Below are 20,800 nucleotides of genomic sequence, written 5' to 3'. Positions count from 1 at the left end.
CACTGCTGCCTCTGGCCGTGGCAGTGATGGAGACCCTCTTGGTAGCTGCCATTCATGCCCCCCCATTATATTATTATTATTATTATTATTATTATTATTATTATTATTATTATTATTTCTATACTGCTCAATTGCCAGAGCTCTCTGGGCAGTTTACAAAGATTTAAAACATTAAAAATACAATATACAGAGATTAAAAACCATTTACATAAAAAACACATGAACAGACAATAAACACAAAAGAAACATACATATATCTAAAACAACTTCAAACAAGCAACCTCAAAAACAAACAACCTCAAAAACAAACAATCTCAAAAACAAACAACCATAACCATAAGACATTCCAGGATCGATTAAACACTTATCATATGCCTGGGAGAAGAGAAAGGTCTTAACCTGGAGCCGAAAAGATAACAATGTTGGCGCCAGGCAGGCCTCGTCAGGGAGATAATTCCATACTTTGGGGGCCACTGCCGAAAAGGCCCTCTCCCTTGTCGCTGTCTTCTGAGCTGCCCTCGGTGTAGGCAGCTGGAGGAGGGCCTTAGATGTTGAGCATAGTATATGGATAGGTTCATGTCGGGAGAGGTGCTCTGTCAGTATTGTGGTCCCAAGCCATGTAAGGCTTTATAGATTAAAACCAGCACCTTGAATCGGGCTCAGAAACATACAGGCAGCCAGTGCAAGCAGACCAGCGTCAGTCTTATACGTTCGGACCTTCTGGTCCCTGTTGTCAATCTGGCTGCCACATTTTGCATGAGCTGCAGTTTCTGAACCATCTTCAAAGGCAGCCCCACATAGGGTGCATTGCACTCATCAAACTTGGAGATTACCAGAGCATAGACAACTGAAGCCAACTGAAGCAGCTTGTCAACGTCCTCGAGCTGTACCAACTGAAACTCTTCCAGGAGAACAGGGCAAGGCTATGCTCTGGATACCTCACCAGATTCACCTGCTATAACACTGGAGTCTAAGTCCCGGCAGATGCAAGAGAGAATGGATGGACATAGTAGTGCAGTTTCATTGCAGATATCCGGGGGGTGGGGGTGGCAACCAGCAGCTACCAAGACAAACACCTTCACTACCAATGCCAGTGCTAAAATAAAATCTGAAAAAGAAATGCGGGGGGGGGGAGATCACTATGCTACTTCCACCACTTATGGGAAGCCCTGAAACCTTTTTCACACACACACTAAATTTCAAAGCCCCTCTCCATTTAAGATCCCCCCTCCATTCCACACCCCACCCTAGTTTCAAAACAAAGGTTTTCATTACAGAACAGCACGATAATTAAACCACAACAGGTCCTCCCCCTCCGCCACCCCTGGCATGGATCTAGAATGATCCTCTCAGGCCTGCAACCTTCTGGAGACATTTCTAGAAGGGGAGATGCAGCTTCATGGGAGGAAAATCACAGACATTTGCAACATACCTTTAAAAATCATTTCCTTAGACTGTATCCAATGGCGACTTTGCCGTAACAGAAAGCACTTCAGCTCATGCAAATATCACAAGTTTTGCTGCAGTCCTGTGCGCCATATGCCATTCTGTCCCCCAACCCTCAGGAGCAGCTTTTCTGGTGGGCTTTTGTGGGTAGGAGGGGTCAGCAAAAATGGGGTGCTGCGACTTGCGCACGGGTAAGCGCTTCCCACTAAGGCAAAGCCACTGTTCGATTCCAGCCCTTGTCCCCATTTGTGAGGGCTGCCCATGGCACGCCTACATCTGCATATGCTGAAACTCTAAGCTTCTTGGCCAAATGTCAAACATATTGCTATGAAACGTATGAGAGCAGAAGAGCTGGTAAAGCTGGCAACTGTTGAGACACCCTGTTGTACAACTGCACCCACGGGGAGGTGTCCTTGCTCACTCACTCATCTTTAGTCATGCTTACTTTTTCCCTGTTAAAAAGAAATAATAGCCCTCACTTGCATTTCATATCTCCTCGTCCGTGTATTACACTTGTATGACAATGCAGAAGAGTCACAGGGAGAGTTTCTTTATTTAAATACTTCAAAATGATAGGTTAGAAAAGTGAAAAGTATGTTCGTACAGCTATTATTTCCCTCTCCTGCTAGCTCTCCACTTATCTTTCCCGACCATCTCCCTGTTAACTGTCTTTAAATAAGCTGTATGAATAATCGGATGGCTCCTGCTGCCCTTCATCTTTTGTTATCTTCCATACAATCTTTAGCAAGGATTAATATTCAGCAGCAATATTACCAGTTTGGCACTATGAAGCCATAAGCTTGTTAAGCCAAAGCATTTGGAAGGAGCCAAATTTTCAGCCCTATTCACAAGGCAATTAGGATGGCATGCTCTCAGACGAGGTTAACTGAATTAAGCTCTCCTTAAGGGAATCAGAAGGAATCATCAGCAGGAAACTGGCAAGGTACCTGATTTGTCTTGGGGCACTGATATTGTGAGTAGGATTTCCTTTGGTTTGAAACCAATTTGAAAGATACAATGTGTGTTCAAGCCAACTACTACGGATGGATGAATCTTCCAATTTAAGTTTCTTTCAGTTTCTCTTTTTTTCTTATCTTAAGTCTGATTCAGACTGGAACTTTGAGCATTTCTCCAGTCTTAAGTTCTCTTCTTTTTTAAAAGTCTGCAGGAATATTCATAAGCTTTTGGGGCACATTTCTTCAAATATGTGGATTATTTGCATGCATTTTTTGCCTAATATACAGCTTTTTTGCAAGCATTTTCCCTGAAATAATGCATTTTAACTTGCTTTTCCCTAATATACACATTTTGCAAGTATTCTTTGATTAGATAACTCCATTTCAAAATTCAGGTTTGAAAGTGTAAAATTAGGTAACTTCATATCAAAATGTGAGCTGAACATAAATGTTGCCCCTTCCCTACCAACAACAGAGCGATAAGGAAGGAAGGGTGAGGCTGTAATCAAATTATCTGTAATAAACCTTGCATCTTCTGAGCTTATTGATGAACAGGGCATTCTGGTGTTCTTTTGTCCCATGAAAATAACTTATTTTCTTGAATATTTCCCTGAGTTTCCATAAGAACCACATCTCCTGAGTTAACCTAGGGCTATGTTTCTATGTTTAAATGGTCTGCCTCCCATAATTAATCGCAGCTGCTTCGAACCATTGTAGATTTGCAACATTATTCTTGTCCTTCACTCCATAAATCACAAGGTAGGACTCATTCTGATGATGGACTTTAAAAGTAGGGATGTGTGAAAAATTCCTTTCAGTTCAGTTTTTATCAGGGTTTACAGTTTGCACAAACATGGACTTGAATGCAATCTGATGTCGAAGTCTGTACATTTCTGAGCTAGCAATGTGATTCACAGACCAAAAAAATGCATGTACAGCAGGTGTATGTTTGAAAATGCATGGGAAAATGTGTACTTTTGAAAAATATGCAGCAACATGCTTTAATCAATGGAAGAAGAATCTGTACATTTCAAAGATGCATGCAATTGATGTGTACATTTGGGAAAATACTCATGAAAATGTGCACACATTTTCATGCAAAAAAAACAAAAAAACAAAGAATGCAACCTGATACTGACACAAGATGGAAGGAGCTTTGAGGTCCTCAAAATTGGATGAACCTCTTCACACATCTGCATTTGAAAGTCACTGTAAGGATAATTATGGGTATTTTATTGCAAAAAACACTGCTGTGTTTCTTTTTGTGTTTCTATCAACCCACTTTCTTAAGGTTAAACTAGATGTTTGGTGGCAAACACAGGTCTGTTTGGCAACCTGGGCCACCACTTCTCCACTCTAAAATGGGAGGGGGATTTCCAAAGGAGGCCTTATAGACGGAGGGGTCTGCCTTCTTTCATGTAACGCTTTCCCCCTGCAACTATGGAGGATTGGATGCCTGAGGAATCCAGTCTTTGCAAATTCGGATGTCAACCGCACCTCTCAGACTAATGTGCAGATCGGAATTGTGCTGATGCAGCTCTTGGCTCAAAACATGTTTCAACACACATTTAATTATGTTTATTTTGGAAGAAAATACATTTAGAACTGTATGTGATAAAATAAGTTTATAAATATGTTTTTAATGCAAATTTTCATGGATTTTTTTTTATCAGATTAATGTAGAAATGGTACAGAACAGACTTATGGGTGAAGACATGAAAAAATGGCATGAGGTAGCAACAGCCTGACTCACCTTTCCCACTCCACAGCTGCTTCCCCCCCACACACACACACCTAATATAGCAAACATACATCTGAAAGTGTTGCCTGAGGGTAGAGCAGCTGGGGTGATTACAGGGGGCGGGGTGAAGCAGTGGGCAGGAAAGAAGAAGAAAGCAGCTCCCACCTGCTGTTTTTTCCTGGGAAATGATGCATCCACTCCCTGCTGTTTGCACTAGAAGAGCAGCAGTCGAGATTCCCAGATCCATATTTGGCACCTGATACCAAGTTCCATACTTGGTGACCAGAGTAAGCAAGTAGCAGCACAGATATAATAACATAACCCAAAGGTTTGGGATTTAGTAGTAGAACTCTCCAAAACTGTGGAGTATAGATTTGAGGGAAGGAAGGAGGGCATCACAAATACATAACCTGGCTTTATTGAACGACATGTGGGAGAGATTTGAGGGGCACTTTGAAAGCATTGAATCCGATATTTCAGCTAAATAGTCTAACCACTTTGGGTGGCAGCTCCAAAAATATTACTGTTCAGCAAATCAACTGCAGATAAATGTGTCTCAAATTCACTTGGAAGATCCTCATACTTTCTGTAAGAAAGATAGGGGTGGCAAAGAATTCTGCCACAGACTCCAGTGAGGCCGGATTCTAAAGAATCCGGGCCCCCAGAGTCTGTGGTGGAACGGCCTCCCGCCACCCCACGGAATCCCCCCAGAATGGACTTACCTGGTGGAGTCTCTGGCGGCAGATGAAGCGGCGGCAGCTCCAGCTGCTGCCGGGCTGCTGTGGCCGCAAATGGTGGCCATCACAGCGGCCACTATTTGCATCCCTACGCTAGCCCGTGATAGGCTACGTATATATTTACATAGCCTATCATGGTTAAAGCAGGGACGCAAATGGCATCCCCTATGCCATTTGCGTCCCCGCTTTAGCCGTGATAGGCTACGTAAATATTTACGTAGCCTATCATGGGCTACCGTAGGGACGTAAATGGTGTCCACTACGCAGGACGCCATTTGCGTCCACACCAGCCTGGCAGCGGCTGGAGGCCCTGCTGCAGATTGGCCCGGCCGGCGGCTCTGTGGCATGGCCGCGGAGCGGAGCCAGCCGGGCAGGATTCCGGGAGGGAGGACCAGATCGCCTCCCCCCCATCGAGGATTCCGAGGGGAGAAATGGATCACCTCCCCCCCGCAGCAGATGCCCCGACCGGAACCAGGTAAGGGATTCATACATCCCTAAAGAAAGATAACTTTTTTTTTACTTAAGAGAAAGCTACCTTGTACAAGGTCAGACTGTTTGTCCATCTAGCCCATTATTGGCTACTCTGCCTGGCTGTGGCTCACCAGGGGCTCACACAGATAATTTATTTCCCATCGCACTCTATCCGACCATTATTATTTTTACCCAGAAATGCCAGGGATTTAAGCTGGAACCTTCTTCATGCAGAGCATATGCTCCACCACTGAGCTGTGTTCCTGTTCCCCCCCACCACCAAAGGCAGCCTTCGGTTGCCAATTTCACATTCCCCTCCATATAATAGGAAATAAAAATGCTTTTGCTGAATCAGATCAAGGTCCATCCAGTCCAGCATTCTGTTTCTAACAGCAGCCAGCCAGATGTTTCTGAAAGCCTCTGGCGGAACAAGAAAATCGTGCATGGCAGATAGGGGAATGGTCTCAGTAGGTGTTCACCCACCTGTGTTCTGAGCTGAAGCAGGGAGACAGATGCAAATCAGCTTGCCTCTGCCGGCAGCTCCAAATTCAGACTTGTCTCACTTCCCAGAGGCTGGCTTCCCTTGTGCCATGATGAGGAAGACATTCTTGAACTCTTGAACTTGTGCATAGCACTGCTCTGTAATAATCAAGAATGATCTATTGGTGGCTCATCAGTGAAAGCTACTAATGGTTAGAAGGTGGTTTCCTCAGAAGGCGTGCATGGGAAATTTCCCAATCCGGCCCATGGAAGTTGCCCGTCCACTTGCAGAGACATGAGCTCCCTCCATGGGCTTCGCCCCCACTCCCCTCTCCCTGGCCTGGAAGGGGCTTTGGGAAGAGGCAGGGAGAGGAATCAGAAGGCAGAGGTAACAAGGGACCCCCCAGGAAGCGGTGGCTGCATACCTATTGGTGCTTGCAGGAGGTCCTGCAAGTGCTGACAAGGGGACGGCGAAGGACAAGCAAAGCAAGGCTGACCAGCTTCACCTGCCCTGCATCCTCTCTCCAACAGGGAAAGGTGCAGAACGGGCACTCCACCCCCTTCTTGGACTCCCACAACATCCCTAGCCAGTTCCTAGCAAACGCACTGGGTGGATCATCCACCCGGCATGCCAACTGGGGACCAAATGACATCTGGAGGCATGGCCTCATGCTTAGATGTCATTCGGGCAGTGTGAGGCTGAGGGGGTCATCCACTAATTTTCATTTCTCCATCCCTGTGGTATGGGGAGGGATTTTTGTTTTCCGTGAAATTCCTATCAAAGCTTGAGGAAGGTGACACCACTCCCACTGAGCAGCGCTGTCCTCCTCAGGACATGAAATCCAAGTACCTCTTACTGCTTGGGGAAGTGGGGAGTGTGCTACAATATGACTGAAGTTGTGGGGTGAGGTGGAATTTGAACCGTTACACTATGACAGGCTGACCCAGTTCGGATGTAATGGCAACCCAGAGTTTAGTGCTATGCAAATGAGCTTGGCTGAGCCTTGGGCTCACGCAGACCTTCCTTCCCCCATCACGGTCTCCCTCAGAAGAAGAATGGAAGCATCCACTTGCTAATTCAAACTATCTATGGTTTGTTGCTATGTCCAAACTGAGCCAGTCTGTGATTAGTTTAAACAATGGTATTTTAAAACAAGCCAAGATCAAACCATTGCTTTGGATCCTGGAAACCATAATTAAAACCAACATTCGTCCCAAGCCATAAAGGCAGCTATACAACTAGTTGCAACTAGTGTATGAAGAATGTTGCTTAGAAATGTCTCTTAATATAATATTAAGATATAAGACTATATAATATTAGCTTTCCTTGTCTACCCCCCCAATATATACATACACACACACACACACACACACACACACATATACATACATACATATATATATATATATACACACACACACTGTGTATGTAAGTGTGTGTGTATATGTGTGTGTGTGTGTGTGTGTGTGTAAGTATGTGTGTGTGTGGAGAGAGAGAGAGAGAGAGAGAGCTTTCTTTTATACAAATAATTCCTTGGTTATGTGGAAGGCACTTCTACTGGTTGCTGATTTTCACTGATTCCCCGTCTTGCTCCATTCCCCCTCCCGAACACTGCATCACACACTACTTGGGAGGGTCTTCCAAACTGAAGACCAGGTTTCCAGGGACACAGGGGGCTAGAGCAAGAAGGGATGTGGAAGCCCCATTGTGGGAGCAGGTCTCCACCCACCATTCTTTGGATGCAAAACTTTCTGTCTTCTTGAAGCTCATTTCACAGACATCAATAAATATGTTTCTGTAACATTGAGAAGTGTAGACCCAAAATTAATTTAACCATGAACTGTCTTGTGTTATTCTTTTCCCAGATAATTTGGCTTTATTCCCCCTGTTCCAGTTTGTCCTGATGGAACAGTATCAACAGCTTGAAGATGTCAGCCAGTTATAACAGAAGCACAGCCTGACAGATGGATGCCTGAAATCATAGAAAAGTTTTCCTTTTGTGTCAGAACAAATTAGAATATATATATCTGTCTGTCTGTGTGTGTGTGTGCGTGCGCGCGCATGCGCGCGCATAAACATGCAGCTACACAGCTGGGAATTTGGCCAAAAGGTCTTATAAAATGATGCCAACTTCAAAACGCATGCTAGTGTTGCCAAAAATCTTCCCATAGGCATGGTGAGGGACTCGCTGACCTGGAAGTGCTTAAATCCCTTGTGAAAAAAAGATGCAGCAGGTCAATCATGATGCAGAAGTAAGGCTACTTCAGTGACCCAGACAAATATGATTGTATGGAAATACAGAACATGGCATTTTTGTGGGTTTGCCATTGCTTGGAAGATCCAGGTACTGGACAAGAGCTGCAAACTAGGGAAAAACAAATATTCAGTGCTAGAAGGGGAAGAATAACGATAATGGAAGAATGCAAGAAAATATATTTCACAGTGAGCTGTGAATGATGTTTCATTGCTCCACTTGACTGTTAACTAATTGGAAGTAGTGATGGGTGAAAATGTACCAACATTTGCAAATGTCTTCATATCTGGGATGGAAAGGACTTGAGATTTTTAAAAGAATCAAATGTGGGGAAAAGTGAAACCGACAGATTTTTCTGTCTCTAATTAGAAGCTGTACATGAATAATCCCCCCCCCCCCCCGACTTTGACCTCCTCCAACAAAAATGGGAGTCATTTCCAAACTGTGGGCTGGGGCACACTAGTGTTCCATGAGACTATGTATGGTGATGACAGACAGACAATAATTAAAGGCTTCTGTAAGCCCAAAGTATCTACCCACAAGGAAGTATCTGTAAACCCAAAGTATCTACCCACAAGGAAGGCTGCCAGCTACATCTCTGGTCAATTCACCACTGTGGTCTTGCCTCTTTCTAATCAGACTCCATGGGGAGTAGATAATTCTGCTCAATCTTTGCATCTGGAAAGATTGAGTCATTTAGTCACCCCTGAATTGACCCATTCAGGTGAATTGCTCATGACTGAATTCTCAAAAAAAGCTGCCTGATGGGTGTCTGCATGAGTTCCTGCTCTAGGCTTGTCTCCTATCAGGACACATGGTCAGATGAGATCAGAGACTCTTGCAGAAACACAGGGTTGGCCTCATCTGAGGGCAGGCAATGCTAGCCAACCAAGTTATATTGGCACCTGAGGCAGTACATCCTATAACCACCTCCCCACAACCATGGCAATACAAAATAACAACAAGAATGAATTAAATAAGTAACTGTTTGCCACTCTTTCAGGACACACCAAAATATGATGTCTGAGGCAGCCACTTCGCTTTCCCTAATGCTGGACCAGGCCTGAGGGCAGGTAAACAAGTCCTAAAAGTAAACTGTGTGTGCATGTGCGTGCTTGTGTGCGTGCGTGCGTGCGAGAGAGAGAGAGAGAGAGAGGAAGTGTGCTTCCCATTTTAAACCAGAAAATAGGTGTACCTCAGTGATCAGATAATTGAGAAACAATGGTTTACCATATTGAGAAAACTGTCATGAGATTTTCAGTTGCAAAGCTTGCAAAATCAGGGAAAATTGAAGTATCCACAGTTGAGCTATTTAACACCAGTTGAGTTTGCAGGGAAAAATTCTCTGCGGCTGTCAACTACACAAAGCAATCTTGTTCATATTGTTGAAGGTGACTTTCACCCTACTCCTGAAGACATTTATTTGGAATTAAGTCTCCTGGATTTCAATGGAACTTACTTCCATTTAAGTGGCTTAGAATGGCAGCGTAAGATATTTCAGTCAAAGACAAAGAGATTTAAGTTGCTGTTCTTCAAGCATCTATGCAGTGGGGGCCCAAGCAAAATCAATGAAGTGCCTGTAAAGAACTCAACAAAGAAACTTTTGAGAAAATGAAAACAAGTGTAAACTCCTCTTAAATAGGTGGATGTGGTCAGTTGACTAATGATCCAAGAAATGCAGTTACTTGGGGTCAAACTAAATTTGTTGCACGTTGCTAACCCGCTCTTTTTTTTACTCACAAGTAAGCATGTGGAGCCCTGATCCGCACACAAGTAGGGGAGGTCTTCTGCCTTTTTTTCTTGTTGGAATTGTTCGTAACTGTGCCTTTAGAATTTCCTTTTTAAAAAACTCTAACCCATCTTGGACTCTTTTTCTCATTAGAGTCACTCGCCATGGGACCTTCCTTATCATTGTTCTGAGTTTATTAAAATTGGCTTTCCTAAATCCATGGTAAGCATTTGGCTATACTCGGCTTTTGCTTCCTTTAGAACCAAGAACTCAAGTGCAACATGGTCACTTTCCCCCAGAGTTCCCATAACTGCTACTTTATCCACCAAGTCATCTCATTTGGTTAGGATCAAGTCAAGGATAGCAGATCCTGTAGTTCCTTCCTCCACTTTCTGTAGGAGGAAGTTATCAGTAGGGATGGCAGAGAATTCCACTGCAGAACCAAATGAGGCTGGATTCTTTGGAATCCGGCCTCCAGAATCCATGGCGGAACGGCTCACTTACTTCTGCCTCCCGAGGATTTCCAGCGGAACGGCATGCCAGCTCCATATTGCGGGAAAAGACACAGACACAAATGGCATAGTGAACACCACTTGCAGCCATAAAGCCCTAAGTTTAACCTAATTGTAGCCGTTTACAGCTCCATTTAGGTAAAACCAGTGCTTTATGGCCGCAAGTGGCATCCACTACACCATTTGCGGCTGTATTCCTCCCAGCGATACGGTAATGGCAGTCATCATTACCGTATCGCTAGCGATATGGAGCCAGTGTGTGGCTCCACAGAATCCTCCCGATGAGGAGACACTCTGGAGGATTCCGGGGGGGGAGGAATGGATCACCTCCCCCCGGGCAGATTCCCCCATGGACCGGAAGGTAGGGAATCCACCCATCCCTAGTTATCAGCAACACAAGTCAGGGATTTCTTGGAGGGGCCATGTTTTGAAGAATTTGTCTGCCAACAGATATCGGGGAAACTGAAGTCCCCATTGCTATTACATCATGCTACCTTGAAACATTGGCTATTTGCTTTTCAAAGGTTTCATCCTCGTCTTCACCTTGACTGGGTGGCCAGTAGGAGACTCCAACCACCATGTTCCTTTTATTCTTTGCTCCATTTAGTTTAACCCAGATGCTCTCGATGGGGCTACCAAGCTCATCCTCCTGTATTTCTGTGCAGAGATACATATTTTTAACATATAGTGCAACTCCACCTCCCTTTCTGTTCCTTTTGTTCTTTTTGAACAAGTTATATCCTTCAATTGCTGTATTCCAGTCATAGGAGTCATCCCGCCAAGTTTCAGTTACACATATCAAGTCATAATATTCCTCCTGTATTAAGAGTTCAAGTTTGTTCTGTTTGTTTCCCATACTCTGGGAAGTATAAAGCCATTAAAGACCATGTGCTTTATAGTCTGGCTTCCTACCAACATGTTTTTCAAGACTATTATTGGGCGCTGTTAGAGCTGTTCTCACTGTCATGGTGCATGAGCCTTTGTCCATTGTTACCCCATTGAGTCCCAGTATTGGAAAAAAGGCAGGATATCAATAAATATAATAATAATAATAATAATAATAATAATAATAACAACAACAACAACAACAACAATAATAATACCCCCAACTTTACATCTCCCTTCCCTGTAGGATTCAGTTGAAAGCCCTCCTGATGAAGTGCTTTATGCTGTGGCCAAACACATTCTTCCCAGCCTTTGTGAGGTGCAACCCGTTCCTTGCCAACAGCCCATCTTCCAGGTAGGGATGTATGAAAGTCACTTACCTTTTCGCAGATTGTGTTCGTGGGGGGGGGAGGCACTCCGTCCCTCCCCCTGGAATCCTCGATGGGGGTGGAGGCGATCCGGTCCTCCCGCCCTGGAATCCTGTCCGGCCGGCTCCGCTCCGCAGCCGGCCAGGCCCGTCCGCAGCCGGAGTTCTGGCCATGGATGGGCTGCTGCGGACGCAAATGGCAGCCACTGTAGCGGCCGCCATTTGCGTCCACCCAGGCAGCCGTCATAGGCCACATAAGTATTTTCGTAGCCTATCACGGCTGGGCAAAAAAAAAAATGGCGTACACAAATGGCAGCACCTACGGCGGCCACCATTTGCATTCCCTATTTTTTGCTGTTCTAGCCTACGTAACTATTTACGCAGGCTATTACGGCAAAATAAGGGGGAATGCAAATAGCGTAGTACGTGCTATTTGTGTTCCTTTTTTTCCGCCATTTTAGCCCAAGTAAATATTTGCGTAAGCTATTATGGCGAAAAAAAAGGAACGCAAATGGCACCAACTACACTATTTGCATTCCCCTTTTTTTCGCCGTAAAAATATTTACATAGGCTAGAACGGCGAAAAATAGGGAACTCAAATGGCGGCCACCATAGCCGCCGCCATTTGTGTAAGCCATTTTGGGGGGGGCATGCCATGATAGGCTGCATAAATACTTAGGTAGCCTATCACGGCAGCCTGGAAGGACGCAAATGGCAGCCACTAGGCCGGCCGCCATTTGCGTCCGCAGCAGCCTGTCCGCGGCCAGAAGTCTGGCTGCGGACGGCCCTGGCCAGGTGCTCCGTGGAGCTGCTGTGGAGCAGAGCTGGCCAGGCAGGATTCCGGGGGGGAGGACCAGATCGCCTCCCCCCCATCGAGGATTCTGGGGTGAGGGACGGAGCGCCTCCCCCCCACCGTGAAAAATTCCGTGAAAAGGTAAGTGACTTTCGTACAGCCCTACATTTCCGTATGACTTTTTTTTTTTTTTTTGCTTGGCTTGCTGTGATAGGCTACATAAATACTTACATAACCTATCATGGCAAAGACCAGCGAAAGACCAGCCGCCGCCGCCACTGGACCTGTCGCCGGACCCACCGCCGTCCGGAACATCCGCCCCAGGTAAGCCTTGTCCCGGGGGGAATCCGCGGGGGGTGCGGGGGGCAGGCCGTTCCACCACACATTTCAGGGGGCCGAATGCCAGTGCATTCAGCCTCATTGAAATCCATGGCGGAATTCTCCACCATCCCTACTTCCAGGAAGTATAGCCCGTGGTCCCAGAATCCAAATTTCTCATGTCGGCACCACCTTTATAGCCAGTCATTCACCCGGAGTCTTTTTCTTTCCCTTTCTATCCCTCTTCTAAATACTGGAAGGATGGATGAGAAAACTATCTGGGCCCCAAAGTTCTTGAGTTTCTTTCCCAGAGCTTCAAAGTGTGATATGATTTCTTTGTAGTTCCGTTTGGCGGTATCATTTGTTCCCACATGGATGAGAAGAAAGGGATACCTGCCAGTGGGCTCTATGATTGTAGACAACTCTTCAGTCACGTCTCTAATCTGTCCTCCTGGGAGACAGCATACCTGGCGAGTCCATAGCTCTTCACGACATACTTGGGTTTCAATCCCATGCAGTAAGGAGTCTCCCACAGCTACTACTCTTCTCTTTGTGTTGCTGTAGGCCTTGGTTTCATTGCCTCTGCTTGATTGACCTTCAGCCTCTTGCTTGCTCTCATGTGGGGTCCCCTGTAATTCTTCCTCTGCAGGCTGTCCTCCAGTCTCATCCTCAAGTACTTGAAAACAGTTCCATAGTTCCAGTTTAACATATAGTGTAGTTTGCTCCCTAGTTCACATGTGAAATTGAGATTGCCATCTTTTTACTGTACAAGAGGCTGTTAAGCAATGCATCCCAGAGGGTGTTTCTTCTCCCAGTCAAGCTCTTGCTGGAATGGAGGTAAAGGGCTGTCATCACTTTTTAGAAGTGTGATGATGTGAAACAGGAAAAAACTATTCTATCATATTCTTCTTAATTAGGTGCTCTGGCTACTATGCTTTCTGTTATAGAGGTAGTACAGCATAGTGTTCTGACTATTATGTTCTACTGCCCCTGTAGAGAAGGAGGACAGATAGATGGATTGGAGAGAGAGGGGGGGTCTTTTTTGATTGGCTGTTTGTTTGTATTGTGTTGCATGTGTGTGTGTGTTTTCTTGTTTTTTACACACTAGATGATACTACAATGAACTCCTAGGAAAAACACCAACAGGGGAGGGGAGTTGTGACAGGTATCTAATCCTGTCCTTCTTAGCTCCATCATCTTTTCTGCAGACCTTCACTACATTGTCCAGTTTACACATCCATTTCCAGACTGGCCTGCAGGGAAATAGCGATGCACCGGATTCCCCTCAGAGGTTATTTCCTCAACTCAGCATGCACTCTGTGCTCTCTACTCACTCAACACTGCCATTAGCTGCTTTCACAGTGAGCTTCCCATGGCCCAGCCTGACCATATTCTCTGGGAGACAGCTGCTGGTCATTGGACCCTGACATGCATGAGGCTGCCAACTGTGATGCAAGATGAAGTCGAGGGACCCATCAAATGGGTCTTAATAATTTGTTACAGTCACAAAGCACAGCAGGTTTTAAAGCAGAGCCTTTCCAAGTAGAGTTACCCAACTTGGAAGACTGGGTCTCAGGAGAATGATTATGAATTCAGCACAGAACCACTAATTATTGAACGAACAAGTTCCAAGAGCTTTGTAGCAGCAGCTGCTAGTTTGTAAAGAAAGCTGTAGTGCAATGCGGCTGTATTATGAGAGTTCCCCAAATTTCTCTCACCATAACCAAACCATAGTCAAATTTTGAACATATATGGAAGCCTTTGAGCAGGGCTGTGCAGACTTCAGGCTTGCAGAATCAGTTTTTTTATTTTTTTTATTTTTTTTGTTACTACAGTCCCGAGAACCACCAATCAGAGCTTGGAAGAAGAAACCATATTCTTGGAATTAAAGAATTCTGAGCTCAGGAATTCATTTTGAGCACCAGAACTATACACAGCTGATAATTCTTCCATACACACAAACTCAGTTCCTGGTTACCTTAAACTTTCTTCATCCCAGCTTCATTTGGGAGTGGGATGGTGGTGGACATTTTGTTGCTGCTCTTGTTAAAAAAACCTGGGAGTCAGAAATCCTTTTGATCTGCTGAAAATCACCAGAGATCACCAATAGATCCTGATTTACCTTCTGACCATTCCTACTTTTGAGTTGATGCCATCTAGTGCCAAAACAGACCCCAAAGGGAAAGGTGAGGGGTGAGTAAAGCTAACTGAACTGCTGCCTCAAGGAGCTGCTACCTCCTTGAGGTAGCAACTCAGCTGAGTGCTGGCTTCACTTGCCCCTGAACTGTCCTGTTAGGAAAGATGAAACCTCCAGCAAGTGCTCCTTCAAGGTACCTGGGGTACCACAAAGTGGCAGTTCCCAAAGGAATTTGTTCTGCATACCTCCCACCTTTTCTGAAGAGGCAAAGCAAGAGGTATGTGGAAACTCTTCAAGGGGGGGAAGGGCTTTTGGGGGAGTAGGCATATCCTTGGAAGAGGTTCCCGTGGGCTGAGTGAGGAGGTCTTGTGGGCCAGGGATTCCCCACCCCAGTTTAAAATCATAATGTTTCAATTTGTACATCCAGTGATTTGGCCCAAAATATACGTGGTCCTGAAGAACAAGTCAGACATGATTTGAAATACAACTGGGGGGTTGTGTGTGTGTCATACCTTGTGTCCTTCCTATTTTGCATCCTTACCATCATTATGGCAATGTGGGTAAGTGGAGTCTCTTCATGAATAAGAATTACACACAGACAGGGTAGTCACTATAGCTCAGTGGCAGAGCAGAGCGGAGCAGAGCAGAACATCCCAAAGTCAACCCACAGTGTGTTGTAATTAGGGCTGCCTGCTTGTGAATTTCATTTGATCCACATTTTTTAGCGAACTGACCTAATTTGTGCTTCCCAGACTAATAGCTGGATCCGAATACACCTTCTTGGATCATAAACACATTCTGAAGTGTGCCCCAAAATGCTTCTTTTATGATAAAACGTGTTAAAAGTGCATATTTTAGGATACAAAAATGAATATCTAAGGGTAAAATGTGTACAAAAATGTGTATTTTTGAAACTGTTAAAATAGTGTGGATTTATTAAAATATCACATATTGGTATAGAAATGAGGCAGACTGGACTTACGAATGCATTCATGTGAAATTTACATTGCCTGGAAATAGCAAGTGATTTGTCCATACCTAGTAATACACAATCTCAGCCAGCAAGTCTGGGAAAGACTTTTACCTAAGATCTCTGAGAGTTGCTGCCAGCCAGAGTAGGCAGTACTGGGCTAGACAGATAAGAGTAATTATCTGAGTTAGTATAAAGATGGGGTGAGGAACCTCTTTCATCCCAAGGGCTGAATTCTATGTCATAGAAGCTCTCAGGGGCTGCTTTCCATGGATGGGGCTGAAGGCAAAAGAAGTGCAGCAAAAAAATAGAACCCCCCCCCCCTGCCTCCAGCATATTGTAGCTTAAAGCTTTTACTGACAGTAACTAAGCTTTAGGAGAGGCATTTGAACCTTTTAAAATGAGAGAAAAAACTTCACATAGGCCAGGAAACCACCAAATGATTGGTGGTTTGGGGAAAATGGGGTGTGGCCAGAGGAAGGGGCATGATCTTTGGGGAAACCTCAGAGGGTCAGATTAGGGTCCCAGGAGAGCTGGATTTGGACCCTGGGCCTGGGGTTCCCCATCCCTATTATAAAGCAACATAATGTTTTCATATATCCCCCATCTGCCCTAGTTTGGAGTATGCTGTGACTTAGGGCCAATCTACACTTACGGGTAGGGATGTACAAAAGTGACTTGCCTTTCACAGATTATGTTGATGGTGGGGGGGAGGCATTCTGTCCCTCCCCCCCGGAATCCTGGCCGGGGGGGAGGTGCTCCGTTCCTGCCCCCGGAATCCTCAAACGGCCGGCTGTGCTCCGCAGCAGCCGGCCAGGCCCACCCCGGCCAGGCCAGAGCCGTACGCAGCCGGATTTCCGGCCGCGGAGGGCTCTGGGTAAAAAACAAAAACAAAAAACAGCCACATATGCAAATGGCGGCAGCTATGGCCACTGCCATTAGCGTTCCTTCTTTTTGGCCGTCTTAATCTACGTAAATATTTACGTAGACTATGACGGCGAAAATCAAGGGGAATGCAAATAGCGTAGCAGGTGCTATTTGCATCTCTTTTTCATTCACCGTTTTAGCCTACGTAAATCTTTATGTAGGCTAAAACGGCGAATCAAAAAGGGATGCAAATAGTGCCCGCTACGCTATTTGCGTTCCCCTTGATTTTCGCCGTCATAGTCTACGTAAATATTTACATAGATTAAGACGGTAAAAAGAAGGAATGCAAATGGCGGCGGCTATAGCCGCCGCCATTTGTGTACGCATTTTTTTTTAAACCCACCCCCAACCATGATAGGCTACGTAAAGATTTACGTAGCCTATCACGTCTTTTTTTTCTTTTTTTTTAAACCTGCCTTGTTGTGGCGAAGGGGCTTGCGTAACTCAGTGAAGCCATAAGCTATGCCGTGCAGGGCCACCCAAGACGGACAGGTCATGGCAGAGAGTTCTGACAAAATGTGGTCCACTGGAGAAGGAAATGGCAACCCACTCCAGTATTCTTGCCAAGAAAACCCCATGGAACGTATCACAAGGCTAAAAGATATGACGCCGGAAGATGAGCCCCTCAGGTCGGAAGGTGTCCAATATGCTACTGGGGAAGAGCAGAGGGTATTTCCAAGTAGCGCCAGAAAGAGTGAAGCGGCTGGGCCAAACCCGAAAGGACACTCAGCTGTGGATGTGTCTGGTGGTGAAAAGAAAATCCGATGCTGTAAAGAACAATATTGTTTAGGAACCTGGAATGTCAGATCAATGAATCAAGGTAAGCTGGAGGTGGTCAAACATGAGATGGCAAGATTGAACATCGACATCTTGGGAATCAGCGAACTAAAATGGACAGGCGTGGGCAAATTTAATTCAGGTGACCATCATATCTACTATTGTGGGCAAGAATCCCTTAGAAGAAATGGAGTAGCACTCATAGTCAACAAAAGGGTGGGAAAAGCAGTACTGGGGTACAATCTTAAAAATGATAGAATGATCTCAGTACGAATCCAAGGCAAACCATTCAACATCACAGTAATTCAAGTCTATGCCCCAACCACTGAGGCCGAAGAAGCTGAGGTTGATCGGTTCTATGAAGACCTACAACACCTTCTAGAACTAACACCAAAAAAAGATGTCCTCTTCATCATAGGGGATTGGAATGCTAAAGTAGGAAGTCAAGAAATCACCGGGATAACAGGCAGGCATGGCCTTGGTGTACAAAATGAAGCAGGACAAAAGCTAATAGAGTTTTGCCAAGAGAACATGCTGATCATAGCAAACACTCTTTTCCAACAGCACAAGCGGCAACTCTACACATGGACGTCACCAGATGGTCAATATCGAAATCAGATTGATTATGTCCTTTGCAGCCAAAGATGGAGAAGCTCCATACAGTCAGTAAAAACAAGACCTGGAGCTGACTGTGGCTCAGATCATGAGCTGCTTCTTGCAAAATTTCGGCTTAAATTGAAGAACGTCGGGAAAACCACTAAACCATTCTGGTATGACCTAAATCATATCCCTGATGAATATACAGTGGAGGTGAGGAATAGATTTCAGGGATTAGACCTGATAGACAGAGTGCCTGAGGAACTATGGACGGAGGTCCGTAACATTGTTCAGGAGGCAGCAACTCAATCCATCCCAAAGAAAAAGAAATGCAAGAAAGCCAAGTGGCTGTCTGATGAGGCTTTACAAGTAGCTGAGGAAAGAAGGGAAGCGAAAAGCAAGGGAGAAAGGGGAAGATATAGCCAACTGAATGCAGAGTTCCAGAGAATAGCAAGGAGAGACAAGAAGGCCTTCTTAAATGAACAATGCAGAGAAATCGAGGAAAACAACAGAATGGGAAAGACTAGAGATCTCTTCAAGAAAATTGGAGATCTCAAGGGAAAGTTTTGTGCAAAGACGGGCATGATAAAGGACAAAGAAGGCAGGGACCTAACAGAAGCAGAAGAGATTAAGAAGAGGTGGAAAGAATACACAGAAGAACTATACAGGAAAGATCTGAATGTCCCTGATAGCCATGATAGTGCGGTCACTGAACTTGAGCCGGACATCCTCGAGAGTGAAGTCAAGTGGGCCTTAGGAAGCATTAGTAACAACAAAGCTAGCGGAGATGACAGTATTCCAGCCGAGCTATTTAAAATCCTAAAAGATGATGCTGTTAAAGTGCTGCATTCAATATGCCAACAAATCTGGAACACTCAACAGTGGCCGCAAGACTGGAAAAGGTCAGTTTACATTCCAATTCCAAAGAAGGGCAATGCCAAAGAGTGTTCAAACTACCGCACAATTGCGCTCATTTCACATGCCAGCAAGGTGATGCTCAAAATCCTACAAGCTAGGCTTCTGCAGTATGCGAACTGAGAACTACCGGAAGTACAAGCTGGGTTTCGAAGAGGCAGAGGAACTAGAGATCAAATCGCCAACATTCGCTGCATCATGGAGAAAGCAAGAGAATTCCAGAAAAACGTCTATTTCTGCTTCATTGACAACGCTAAAGCCTTTGATTGTGTGGATCACAACAAACTGTGGCAAATTCTTAAAGTGATGGGAGTACCAGACCACCTTACCTGTCTCCTGAGAAACCTGTACGAGGGTCAAGAAGCAACAGTAAGAACCAGACATGGAACAACCGATTGGTTCAAAATTGGGAAAGGAGTACGACAAGGCTGCATATTGTCACCCTGCTTATTTAACTTATATGCAGAGTACATCATGAGAAATGCCGGGTTGGATGAATCAGAGGTCGGAATTAAGATTGCTGGGAGAATTATCAACAACCTCCGATATGCAGACGATACCACCCTAATGGCAGAAAGCGAAGAGGATCTCAAGAGCCTCTTGTTGAGGGTGAAAGAGGAGAGTGCAAAAGCTGGGTTGAAACTCAACATTAAAAAAACGAAGATCATGGCATCTGGCCCCATCACTTCCTGGCATATAGAAGGGGAAGAAATGGAAGCAGTGACAGATTTTACTTTCTTGGGCTCCAAGATCACCGCAGACGGTGACTGTAGCCATGAAATTAAAAGACGCTTGCTCCTTGGGAGGAAAGCTATGGCCAACCTAGACAGCATAGTAAGAAGCAGAGACATCACCTTGCCGACAAAGGTCCGTCTAATCAAAGCTATGGTTTTCCCAGTAGTAATGTATGGCTGTGAGAGCTGGACTATAAGGAAGGCTGAGCGCCGAAGAATTGATGCTTTCGAACTGTGGTGCTGGAGAAGACTCTTACGAGTCCCCTGGACTGCAAGGAGGTCCAATCAGTCCATCCTAAAGGAAATCAACCCTGAGTGCTCATTGGAAGGACAGATACTGAAGCTGAAGCTCCAATATTTTGGCCACCTAATGCGAAGAGAAAACTCCCTGGAAAAGACCCTGATGCTGGGAAAGACTGAAGGCAAAAGGAGAAGGGGACGGCAGAGGATGAGATGGCTAGATAGCATCATGGATGCAATGAATATGAACTTGAGCACGCTCCGGGAGAGAGCGCAGGACAGGAAGGCCTGGCGTGCTATGGTCCATGGGGTCACGAAGAGTCGGACACGACTGAACGACTGAACAACAACAACAACAATGATAGGCTACGTAAATCTTTATGTAGCCTATCACGTCTTTTTTTTTTTTTCCCCCCACAAGCCTGGAAATGGCGGCGGCGGCAGCAGCCAGTTGGAAGACCGACCGCCACTGCCACCGCCAAAGCTGCTTCCGGAGCTGCTGCTGCCCGGAAGATCCATCCCAGGTAAGTCTCATCTCGGGGGGGATCCATGGGGGGGTGGGGGGCAGGCCGTTCAGCCACAGATTTCGGGGGGCTGAATGCACTGGCATTTGGCCTCACCGAGATCCGTGGCGGAATTCTCTGACATCCCTACTTATGGGTTTTTTCACTTCCAGTGAGGTTTCACTGCCCGTCTATCACACTACGCAGTACCCGCCTCGAATTGGAACCGGAATTTCCTGCTTCCATGCTCCCGCTTTCAATACCCTGATACCCCAGTATTTCCCCTTAATGTGCTCTGATTTTCTTTCTT

The sequence above is a fragment of the Heloderma suspectum genome, chromosome 3 (genome assembly GCF_057233095.1).
Source record: "Heloderma suspectum isolate Gila_16-S chromosome 3, 16-S_ref, whole genome shotgun sequence".
Classification (NCBI taxonomy): Eukaryota; Metazoa; Chordata; class Lepidosauria; order Squamata; family Helodermatidae; genus Heloderma; species Heloderma suspectum.
This window is presented reverse-complemented; position numbering follows the sequence as displayed.